The 12,177-nt window shown below is 38.5% G+C and overlaps 1 protein-coding gene across 3 annotated transcripts in view; it reads left to right on the forward strand.

The window, feature by feature from the left end:
* LOC108664788 (nephrin) overlaps positions 1-12,177 on the forward strand; it is a 65,275-nt gene that overhangs the window by 21,488 nt on the left and 31,610 nt on the right. The gene's annotated exons all lie outside the window — the stretch shown is intronic.

A 12,177-nucleotide genomic window follows, 5' to 3' on the forward strand; every position in this document is an offset into this window, starting at 1 on the left:
CATCTTCGATTGACAGGACGGCTTGTAAAATCTTATTGAAAATAATATCGTCGGAGTTCAATGTATCATATATTGATGTCATAAATAGTTCCATATTCTACTCGTTCGTTTCATAGAATGATATATTCAATGCTTCGTGGAGGGTCGCTCAAAACATAACGCTAAAGTAATAACCACGCAATGTCGTTGTTCCCCCCATAACAATTCATTTATCGTTTATGTTCCTTGTCTCCTACAGCTCACTCCTTTCAGTTCCTTCGCTCGCCCTCATCGTAACAACCATGTTCCTATAGGATTCTTTTTGGCGTATTTCACGCCTTTGTTGCCTCGCTATTGCTCACATCAGGATGACTGCAAAAGTATTGACTTTATCGTTGATTTTGCAGATTATCCTAATGATGAACAAACGTGCTACCGTCGGCTTCAGGTCATAAGTTGCAAAACACTTCTGGTCTCACTGGACCTTCGCTTGTACTAGCATCCTTTTCATACGATGTCTATGTCGCCTGCGATGTTGTCGATGTAATCACGCCAGCATCCCGGCTAATCTGTGCTGATCAGCGCAGCAAAAATCATGATATTGCATGGCTTTAATTCAAAGTAGTGTCAGAAAATTGGTGATACTTATAGCAGCTTCGTACTTATGGGAGCTCGGGGCTTAGAGAGCGCTGTGCGACAGACCTTGTCTGGTTTGTGGTATATTGGGCAATCCGAGGCTCTCGTTTGCTTGCAAGTTACTTCCGATTTCTGGACGCAGAGAGCAGAAAAACATGCATTAAAATATTTTCCTAGCATATATATTTAGGCCGCAGGTCGATGAAGAATGATGGAAGCTGAAGATTCTTGCCTTATCACAAATTTGTAATACGAATCAAAACTGAGATTTAATGTAGTCGATGGATGCATTTCATAACGGCCAACGATAGTCTTGACGCCTTATTTTCAAGCAGATGTTCAACTCTTTTAATAAGATTCAAGCAAGCCATCAAGAATATTTCAGATCAAATTTGGAGTCGCTTCAGGCATTGTTCAGGCATTTCATATCAAATTCGCTATTGCTTCAGGCATTGTTTGAAATTTTGACTTAAGTTTATTTTACCTTGAGTATCAGCTTTGTCTTACATGTCTTCTTGCATTTGATTTCGAGTTATGTGCGCTGCACAAAATTTGAAATTATCTAACTAAAATTATTTTAAACTTGGAGTAAAGCAAAAACAAATAATTTTGTGAAGCACGCTTTTTCGGAATTTTAGATGTTTTCTCGACGAATGGAAATTATGCGCTTTTTCTCGGTATCGGTCTTTTAATTTCGCTTCGTTCAAATGTTTTTGTTATTTTTGTTAAGAGGTTAGATCTTCCGTATCTGTCAAAAGCCGGTTAAAAATTCTCAATGCTTCGAGTTTAAGCAGATCCACCTAATTTATTAGAATGTTTATTTATGAGCGATTTGATCAACTGCTTTATTTCGTACGCGTTATCGATGCGTATCAATTTGTGATGGGGCAGCATCTCCCTTTGAACCTCATTTTTTCTATCGCTAGGAATAAACAATGTCCCCGATGTCATTATATCCAACCCTACAGACGCCTGCAGTATACATACAGATCGTCGTCGGTTTCCATCTATTGCCTGACTCAATCACGCTCTCTTTCCCCGTCTCGATAATTGAGCAGTTCTGTGGAGCGCGGCAGCTTGAGGGTGTCAGCGCAAGTTACGAGCTTTATTTGATTAAGTTGTTATGGAGGGAATTTTCTTTATGGCGACGAGAGCGCGCGCATACTGAGCTACATCAGAGAAGGTACAGCGGCGGTCGGTGTGTGGTGTGGAGCTGTTGTGTGTGTGCGTCTTTAGTATGAAGTTTCAAGTCGAGCTTGTACTTCGCCATGTACACATGTGTTCTCTTGAATGAGCGAGAACTTCCTCTGCATTTTGGCCCACACTCATCCAGAGCGTGTGACGCTTCTTTGCTGCCGTACACTCTTCATACAATTACTTAAGACCGAGGCGGCAGCTACACTTTAAGTAAAGGATGGTGGCCCCCAAAAAGTGCGCAGGAAACAAGAAACATGACTCCTAAAGAGACCCAGGAGACGACTGCAGGACAATCTTCCCAGAGTGCACCTGATCCTCCTCAAGAACCCGACACCTTAGTTACGTTCGTCGTCGAGAAAGACCGAGTCCAGGCTTGGATTTTTTCCAAGATATATGCTGTACCACTTCGAGTGAGTTTCTTTGCTGAGTCTTCGTGCGCAAACTTTATTGACGATGTCTTTTGCTGTGGGACTTTTTGTCGTGCACATTGCCGTCCACTTTATTGACATGGTCCTTGCTTTGCTATGCATTGCGTGGCTTAACCATGGTGCTTTACTGGTATAGGCCTTTGCTGTGTTGTTTATAGACGTGCCTCTCAATCTTTAATTCGTCCTCCTGTTTAAACAATACACTTTATTGACGTGGCCCCACCAGTGTACATGATTGACTTGGCCACAGCTGTGTAAATGAAGACGTAGCCTCAGCATTGTAACTCATTGACGTGGCCCCAAGGCTATTATTTTTTGACGAGGCCTAGCAGAGTGTTTTATTGACATGATCGTAACACTGCACTCTACAAACGTGACACTTCAGAGCAAAATTTTAGAAGAATTTGTGCACTAAAACTTTTCAGCTCCGCCTGCCCTTTTTGCTGCAGAGTTTGTGCCTCAGCCACGCGGTGCAAAGGGAGACCCTCGATCCGCTTACTGCATTCTTCGCTCGCTGCGAACGATCTGAAGCCGCGCTTGCCATCACCTGAGGGACTACGACCCTCGGTGCCGCACCCTCTACTGGGTCTGCGCACGAGGGCTGGGAGCTAGGAGCTTCTACCTGGACTGCTTGTGCTGCCTACAGAGCTGGGAGGTTCTATCTGGGATTCGTGTACTGCCAACAGAGCTGGGAAGTTCTACATGGGATGCGTGTACTGCCAACAGAGCTGGGAGTTTCTACCTGGGCTAAGTGTGCTGCTAACAGAGCTGGGAACTTCTACCCGGACTGCGTGGGCTGAAAGAAAGCTAGGAGCTTCTACCTAAGTTGTGTGTGCTGCCAACAGAGCTGGGAGGTTCTACCTGGACTGCGTGTGCTGCCAGAGTTTGGTGTTTTTTCCAACAAAAATGATACTCAATTTTCAATTTGTTCATTTTGACATATACGAGTAGATTACAAATTCTTTTTATGCGTTCCCTATTCAAAACTATTACCCTCCTTGTTGCTTTTAAAGGAAGGAGTCGTAAGCTCGGAATTGCTGCCATTTTCATTTTTGTATTTCCACTCAGTGTTCTAGCTCGCAGAGCTTTTTCCATCTCGTTTATTTTTAGAAACCCAATTTGTGACATTGATTGTTCGTGTAATTTTTATGAGTATTTTTTTACTCTTACTGCCGGGGCGGAGGACGAAATGTACGGGCGTAAAAATATATTTATTTGTGTGTGGTCTAGTGAAGTTGGATTGCCGGTCCGTGCTAACCGGCCATGATGGCTGTTGCTGTTCTGCTCCCGTGTCGTTTACTTGTTTTATTTCCTTGCTTGGATTGTATTGCAGAGGCGCCTTCATACGAAGCCTGCCTGCCCTAGGACTGCTGTATATCAGCGTCGTGTTTTATTGCCCCTTGTCGAGTTTTCTCCTGAGATGCGCCGTGTCTGGAAATATTCTGACCATAAAAGTTCCGGGCTTAGAATACCACACGAATCAATGCGCAACTGCTGCCAGCTTCCGACACCAAACCTTATGGATGGAAGAATGAAATGCTGTCCATGTGGATAGCATATTCTTGAGCTCTGAGCTTCAACGTATGATGCAATTTGAAAGCATTATTCAGAATTTCTGTGCTTACCTTTCCATGTGTACCATAATTTAAAGCAGTTTCCTTGATAATTCTAACCGTGAATTATTCGGAAAGTAGCTTTCTCATGGATATTTATGTATAGCATGAATATTTATACATCACATGACACGTAATTCATGCAGCCGCAATACGCTTAACAAGCTTCAAAGGTTGCTGGACTTGTTGGCCTTAAATTAAATTTCAAATAGAATCCAGAAGAAAGCAAAAATTTGAATCGTCATCTAAATTAAAAATTGGCAAAGCCCTCGCTGTATTGTGTCTTGCCATTCTCGAATGAGCCTTTCTTCAGATTGTTGAACAAAATAACGTTGTGTTCAGTCACATCCAATCTTCAACTTTGATTTTATCGCGCGACTTTTTCCGTGTGAGCTGCTACTGAGGATGATTTGCTAAAAATCCATTAGGATTATGCACATGTTTTAAGTTCGTAAAGAAAAGATCTACAGTGCACGTTTCCGCACTTGACGCGCTTGGTGGACAAAAGCTTTTCCTAAGCTTTGCTTACACTGTAGCGTCGCATGCAAGACACGATTTTTCTAGAAAATCTCGGCGAGCTTGGCATCAACCATTGGAAGCTCTGAAGTTTTCTTATTCACGTGATGCTGTATTCTAGGAGGAATGATGAGTACGACAAAATTCCGTTGTTTTCGTACTTAAGAATAAGAGCTTTTCGCTAGAAGCAATTAGCTAATTATTTACCGCGGCTGAGTTCTTTCCAGTTAAAATCTTCACGCGCGTAAAATGAATTTCGCTAACATTTTTCATTCAAAGGTCCTTGGCTTCAAGCTTGTGAGGGAAATTACCGTTACTTAGCCTGTAGTGAAATGAAGTCTAACTTTTCTAGACCAGTCAAGAATATTTCTATTATAAAGCTGACGAGCGACGATTGTTAGGCTGACGTCAATCAACAAGCGATTGTAGGGCGTTAAGAGGATGCTTTGTATGGTGTTATCGATTATTCTAATTTGGCGTTGAGTGAGTTTTTAAGCTAAGCTTTTTTGACACATCAATGTATCAAATTCTACTCTTGGAGATGACAGTGTAAACTTTTTATGCAACCTGAAAGGTTTTTTGAATGTTGAGTTCCGTAGCTTTAGGGTGAGATTGCCTTTGGGTTGGAGGCAGCGAGGTTTGGGAGAGACAACCCCTGAAGCCGTCTGCTGCTCACCGACCTCAACGACCCCAGTTTCCGCTCTGCGCGTATAATTGACGCGTCTCGTCCTGAGAGAATAAGATTCACCTGATGCTCGCCGCGTCCCCTCCTCCTCTCCACTGTAACCTCTCGTAAACTCTTTCTGTATCCCAAGATGATTCGGTTTCCTGTGCCTTTAACAGCGTTTGTGTGACTGCATTTCACGTGACTCGAATCCCGACGCCGGCATCTGTCCAAAATCGACTCAATTTTGATCACGGGTTTTTCCATTTTCTTGAACAAACAAGAAATTGAAAAAACTTCTTCATTTATTACGAGACTTCCGTGGTATATTTTTAGAGTATACTTGAACATTCTTCGGAGTAGTATCTGTTATTTTTAGTCTATTTATAATTGGGAAGTGAGTCTGGCTCGAAAATTCGAGCTCCGAGCTCGATCATTCCAGTTTCTTCGGATGTTCGTAATGAGCTTTAATGGAGAACTTGCGGGTCGCTTAGATTAGATCAAGTCGTTTAAATTCGGAACCATAATTACTTGTAACAAGAGAATAAGTGACATTGTTCTAGAGATAAACATTAAAAAAATAACGTTTTAACAGGAAATCTAACAAACTGATGTGATTTAAATAATTTAGAAGCATTTCTTGAAATACTGTTATATATTGTAGATTTTTTAATTTAATTGTCTTAGCAGTAGGAAATTAAAGGATTTTTCTGGGCCTATACTTTCAAAAAAAGTTAAGGATCGTAAGCTCATCAGCCAACCATTGACGGCCTTTCGAGCAAAATCCACCAGTCATAGATAAGAAAATAGAGCGTAAATATTTAAGTTCACCTAGAGAGTTTTGAAAGTTTGGCTCCTGTATAATAAATTACGACGTTATCACTGACCGCAACCTGTTCCATTTTCTTAATTTTCTAATGATCTCAATACACGAGTATGAGACTGTTTTGATCTTTTCGCAACACATCTTTTAGCCGAACATTCAACTTTAACTGTTATTCCTATTCTTGCAGTTGATGTGACGTTTGTCACGGAAATTTGCCCAATTAATGAAGTCGTATGTACCATTAACATTTGAAAAGGCCCATACAGAGCCTACTTGTAAAATGCCCGAAATATTTCGTTTTTAGCCTAACTCCCTACGCCTTTGAAAGTGCAGCTACTGAAGCATCTTCATGCTAAATTCATGGCTGTAATAATGTAGCAGTAATATTATATAATGTAATGTAATGATGGTGTCTCTTTTAATGTGAATATGAGCATTTAGAAACAACAAGCGGTCTCCATCATTCTTAGTTAAAGAGTAGGTAGGTAAATAAGTATGAATTCTTGTTTCTTACATTGGCGTTCCTTGTTTTTCTCTGTCTTATTTTTCATTAAAAACACGATTTTTTATATACTCTGTTCATTAGGGAAGGTTAACAGTTCAGATTTTCAAGTTTTCAGTTTTGAGTTTTTGGTCAATTTGGTCGTCTTGTGTTGATCGGGATTTACCAATAATTATTTAATCTGTTTTTTTTTTGCAGAGCATAGGTATGCTTTGAAGTTAAAAATGCTCTTATAATATTAATAATGCTAATAATAATAAAAATTGCCTCAGCAATTGTTACTTAGGAACTATCCAGAACGCATCTTGATATCTTAAGTTTTTATCATGTTGTATATGTAGGTTGTTTTTCTGACATTTCTTTCCCCACTTGTTCTTAGGTTTTAAAAGTCCAAAGATCATTGCAGAATAGCTCGGCTTGGGCTCCTATAACGACGCTAAAAATGTTTCATTTTTTTTCTACGCTAAAATCGATGGCGTAACAGGCAAGATAAATATGCTAAGACTGCATTGCAAAAAATCGCACGTACAAGCTTGCAATATTTCGAGAGCAAATGCTGAAATCCCCAAACATCGAGCTTGCAACATGCATTTTTGTCGTAAATTGTAATCATATTCCAACATATTCGAAATTTCGATCATTAATACTACCAGCTCCACTGGTATTTTTCGAAGAGATGCTAACTCGTTCACGAACAACTCTGACTCCTGTACCGCTGTTCGTTATAATGAGAAGGCGTGTTCGCGTTTACACTTGCCTAGCTATATTTAATATAATTTTTTATTGATGCTTGTTATAAAAAATAATTATTATTACTAATTTTCAATCATTATCTTATCCATCTTTAGGTCGATTGATTTGCTCTCCGTATTCATATTACGTTTGTGTCTTTCGTGCTTCCAATTAATTTACTATAGGATATTGATGAGCTGCTGCACTTGATCCTCTTACTCTTCTGCTTTAGTGATATAATTTATTGTAATAGATTCGAGCTTTGCTGTATATATCTTGATTAATATTATATATTTCTTTGGACAAATTATTACGATAATGTAATTTGACCTTCTAACGAAGCTAAAAATTCAATTTCTTTTGAGACTACGGAAAGTTATTCTCCTTCCACATCTACCGACTTATTGTATAAGTGAAGTTCACAATTATTTTTACTCATTTTCTTTATCCATGTAAGAAAAATTACAATCGCGCATTCATGTATTATGTGGTAATTTTTATACACGAAAAGTGTACAAGTTTTTAAATTCCATCATCATCATTATGCATTAGGTTCATTAAAAATTCACACCTAAGTGCGCGGCCCTCTCTGTATCGCCACAACGTGGTTTCCAGGATACCATCTCCTGCAGCGCAGGAAGCGGCAAACTTTTATAGTGCGGCTGATAAGTCTTGTTAGTTTACAAGCTTCTTCTCGTTATAAGATAAATATTCCTGCAGCAGGCTCGTCTCTTGAGACGAACTCCTAGGGCCAACGTTCATGATCTCTGGTTTAGCTTGACCTCAGCTTGAACTTCGGTGTGTTCCAAGCTTCCTAATTCTGTTGCAGCGCTTAATTTTTGCGATGAATCTTAACTCTTGTATTCACGTACGCAAAGTTCACGGGAAGGAACTGAGCTATTATGTACAGCTTATTTCAGGCATCTCTATTGCTCGCTCATCTTCACATTTGTTAATGCAAACGCTAACTACAATCTATTGATAAACGTCAGCGGCGCGAAATGAATTACCAGTAAAACTTTCGTGTTAGATTCTGAATAAATCCAATTCTGCTAGCAGTTCGATACCCTGAATTTGAAATGGGCTGCACATCTTCCTATAGTTGTCTGCATGATCTTATAGAAGTTAATCTACATGTTTCTAACATTGTATTTGTGAATCATTGACTACACTCTATCCTTATATACATGCGCTGTTTGAATCAATAATTGACATATCTGCTATATATAGTTTTTCCCCTTGAATACGAATTTTGAAAATAAGTTGTGAATAAACAAGATATCCTGGGGCCATACTATCAAAACTCGCTAAGTTAACGTAAGTACTTACGCTCTATTTTATTGTCTATGATTGGTGGATTTTGCTTGAAAGACCGTCAATATGATTGGCTGATGAACTTACGATCTCTTGACTTTTTGAAAGTATAGGCCCTGATACTTATCTTGCATGCTTTTTGACTGTTCCCCTCTTCACCACCCAGCACCGTCTTGCGTCTCAACATTCACTTTAGTGAGTGAAGTTGCAAAATTATTCCTGTTCTCCTCTTGCAAACTTGCATCAAATTACCCAATAAACTAATAAAACCCAGCCTTGTTCTCTCTGCTCATCTGTAAGTTACTGCGCGCACGGAGTCTAAATTCTAAATTCTTCTCAACTGCGGCATTGCATTGTTATTTTGTCATTGAAAACTTTTGAAAGTAATGAAAAAGCTTTGGAGTGACAAGAACAATTACTGCCGGCCATATGATGCTAAATTTCTTCTCTCTGTAGCGGGCGTCTATGATATACGAGTTTCTCGCACGTTATTATGTTGGGAACTTTGACGATCAAGTCCCTGCGCTTGAGAGGCCCAAAAACTAAATGACCATCGTATCACCATCGCTGCTTATGTTATTCACTCAATTATCTCGATGACTATTAATTACCGATGTGTCCTTTGCTTTATTGTTAGCACGTTTCGTACTTTGAGATAAGTGTTAATAATTTTTAGTTGATCTGCGTGATTTTTTTTGCGTCATCCGATTGGTGCGTTTAGCACCGTGTCACAAATGGTATTTAATGTAATTGGACTCATTATTTTTAAACCACTAACGTTATAAAACCTTTCTAAATTTTCTAATAATCTCTAATCAGATGTTTGATAAGCGGGTTTTCATAACGTCAAAGCAGAAAGCACAAATTTTGAGCGTTGTTGGAAATATCCGAATACGTCGACGCATATAGAATGGACCTGGAGTAAGAGTCGTGTCGTTTTCAGAATTTTAATTATAACTCAGTATAGTTATTTCCAAATGAAATTATATTTTAAAAAGAAATGTTGATATATTGAATTCTGTCGAATATATTCAACACCCGGAAATATGTACATGTGGTTCATCGCAATACAATCGCTCAGATGCAGGCGTGATCAAATAGCTCGTTCATTAATTAGCGAAATTAGCCGCTGTGATCAGCGGAAAATTTGTCTCGGATTTTGGTGGTGCAGCTCAGCTGGTCTCGACATCATTTATTGTGGCTTGAAAATTATGTAAACCTGATCGTGTTAAATTATGTTAACTCCGAATTTCGATAGTGGGTTAGCTTTATTTCAAATGCACTACATTTACCAATTGCATATTTTGCAGTGTTTTAATAATGCAATTATTGATAGATGATAACACAAAATGATAACGCAAACGGATCAATGTATTCAAAATTCTTCATGTTACGATATCTTCGTTAATATTATTTGCATTATTTCTTCTCATTGAGATGCACTACTTTTACATGTGTGGAACATGTACATATAACTGGCGCTCATCATTATACATTTCACTCGATCATATATATATAGGGTTACCTTTAAGGCGCTCAAATTTTCCAATTATTTTTAATTATGCCTCCATCGTTCGTATTAACTTGTGTTATTATTGAACACGTTGTATTCCGTCCGTTTTGTGTCTTAGTTTATTGATTTCATTTCCATACATTAATTTCCATATTTTACTTACATGACATTGATATCGGCACGTTTTATCTTCGTTGATTTTATCTTTTCCTCTCTTATCGCAGCATAATTAATTTTTAACGCTATATTATTGTTGCTTTGAAAGACAGGTATCGCTAAATGCCGAAGATTAAATCTATGGAAGCTTTTGATGCAACATTATAAAATTTCTGCGTAATATATCGACGAATTATGAAGCAAATTATCAGCACTCGAAGATCACCAGCTGGCAGTTTTTGGTTGAATGCGCCGATTTAAATTCGTTTTATCATTTTATTTGTTTTTCTTTCATGTAATTATAGGATATTACAACTTGGTCTGTACAGCTAATTCGATCCTTTGGTTATTCATCGTCTTAACCTTCGACTCGACTTCGTGTGTTCAGCAGAATTTAATGGCCTCTAGGAATGTGTTCTTAGATAAACTTGAAATTATTAATGCATTTTCGTGAAATTTAACTTAATTATTGATGACAAGCTGGAATTTTTCATTGCTTATATGTATTATCGATACATACGTCTTTCATCGCATATTTTTCATCAATGCTCTGCAAGTAGAACTTTTAAGCACCAGTTGCCCTTGTTAATATTGTGCAATCAAAAAATAAATGATTAAAACTAAAAAAGGGAACACAAATCATCCGGGAGCATTCTGGAAATTCCGTTGTCGAAACCATAACATTTCAGGATCAAATTCGGGAAAGCGTTTAGTTTGACAACAATCTCGAAAGCTGTTGCCAAAAATGATTTCATTTCAAAATAAGATGTAGGTAACTTCCATGTGTGTACGTTGAAGAAAATTAGCATAGTTCCTATTTTATGCTTTGATCCTTTACAGCCTTGCCAGATGAGACATTGCTTTTTAGTAGGTAGATTCAACGTTTGCGAAAAAGTAACTTATTTCCAAGATATTTAAGAGCCGTAAGATGTTTATAGTTTGAATCTCGTATTATTTCACGATTATCTAACTCGTACTTGGTTGTGTGATGTAGTTCAGTCTGCCCGGCTTATTAAGCAATTCCGGAACTCAGTTCATGTGACGGCAATCAAATTGCCGCTCTTTTTAGACTTAAAGTTTGCTAGTGGGATATATTTAACAAAATTTACATCCTCTTTTTAGTTACTCAACGCGTTAAATTCAATGTTTAATTAATTGTTCACTTAGAGCCATTTTTTTCGTATTATACGCGTGAAAGATCAATTACAAACGCTGAATTAACTTTAATTGGCTTACTCAGTGTCGCCTGTATCCATAGGTTATACAGGTAATGTTCATCATTGCACTCCCTTGCTGTTTTATCAAGGATAAAATTAAGTTATTTTTGGCTCTTTTTTCCACGTATGGGTTTAATTCATGTCAAAGTTATGGAAACGTCAAAAACTTGTAGTTCCTAAATTTCTCGTCAAATAAATCTTACTCCTCCGCCTTTCTGCGATTGAGGTGACGTACTTAAAGAAAGTTGCTATGACCACCATATGAGCAACAACAACAACACTATTATTAAACTAACATTGCCCAATTTCAGCACCTCCGCTGGCCGAGTGTCCCACTTCGTATTATTTTTTTCATACTACGTCACCGTTTTGTGTCTTTTGAAGCGAATACTTTCTTTTCAAATCCTAGAAAACTGCGTTTAACGCTAAGATTTCCAGTGACGTTATAAGCTGTTGAGTTTGTAGGAGTTGTTTGTTGACTTACTATCCGTGGTTGTTTACGAGAGCGCACATAACGCGTTGTTCAGTGACTATAGAGCTGCGATCCATGGTGGGCAGCAGCGTAACGCGAGATCAGCGGCTGGTAACGCGCCTCGGTAACGCGAGATCAGCGGCTGGTAACGCGCTTCGGTAACGCGAGATCAGCAGCTGGTAACTCGATATCAGCAATCTGGGCGGCATAGCCTCGCTACGTCCCTGCAGTCTGCTTCAGCTTTATATTTTAAATCACTTACGTACAACGAAGAGTAAATCACTTTTCGGTGTACAACAATCATCTTCGTGCAAATTAATGCATTTTGCCCTTGAGTTACAGAAAAACATTGTGTTGATTCAGACATTCTGGAAGACGTTTTAATTAACCTCTATGATTATTGATCAATTCT

Source organism: Hyalella azteca, unplaced genomic scaffold, assembly GCF_000764305.2.
Source record: "Hyalella azteca isolate HAZT.00-mixed unplaced genomic scaffold, Hazt_2.0.2 contig8859, whole genome shotgun sequence".
Taxonomy (NCBI): domain Eukaryota; kingdom Metazoa; phylum Arthropoda; class Malacostraca; order Amphipoda; family Hyalellidae; genus Hyalella; species Hyalella azteca.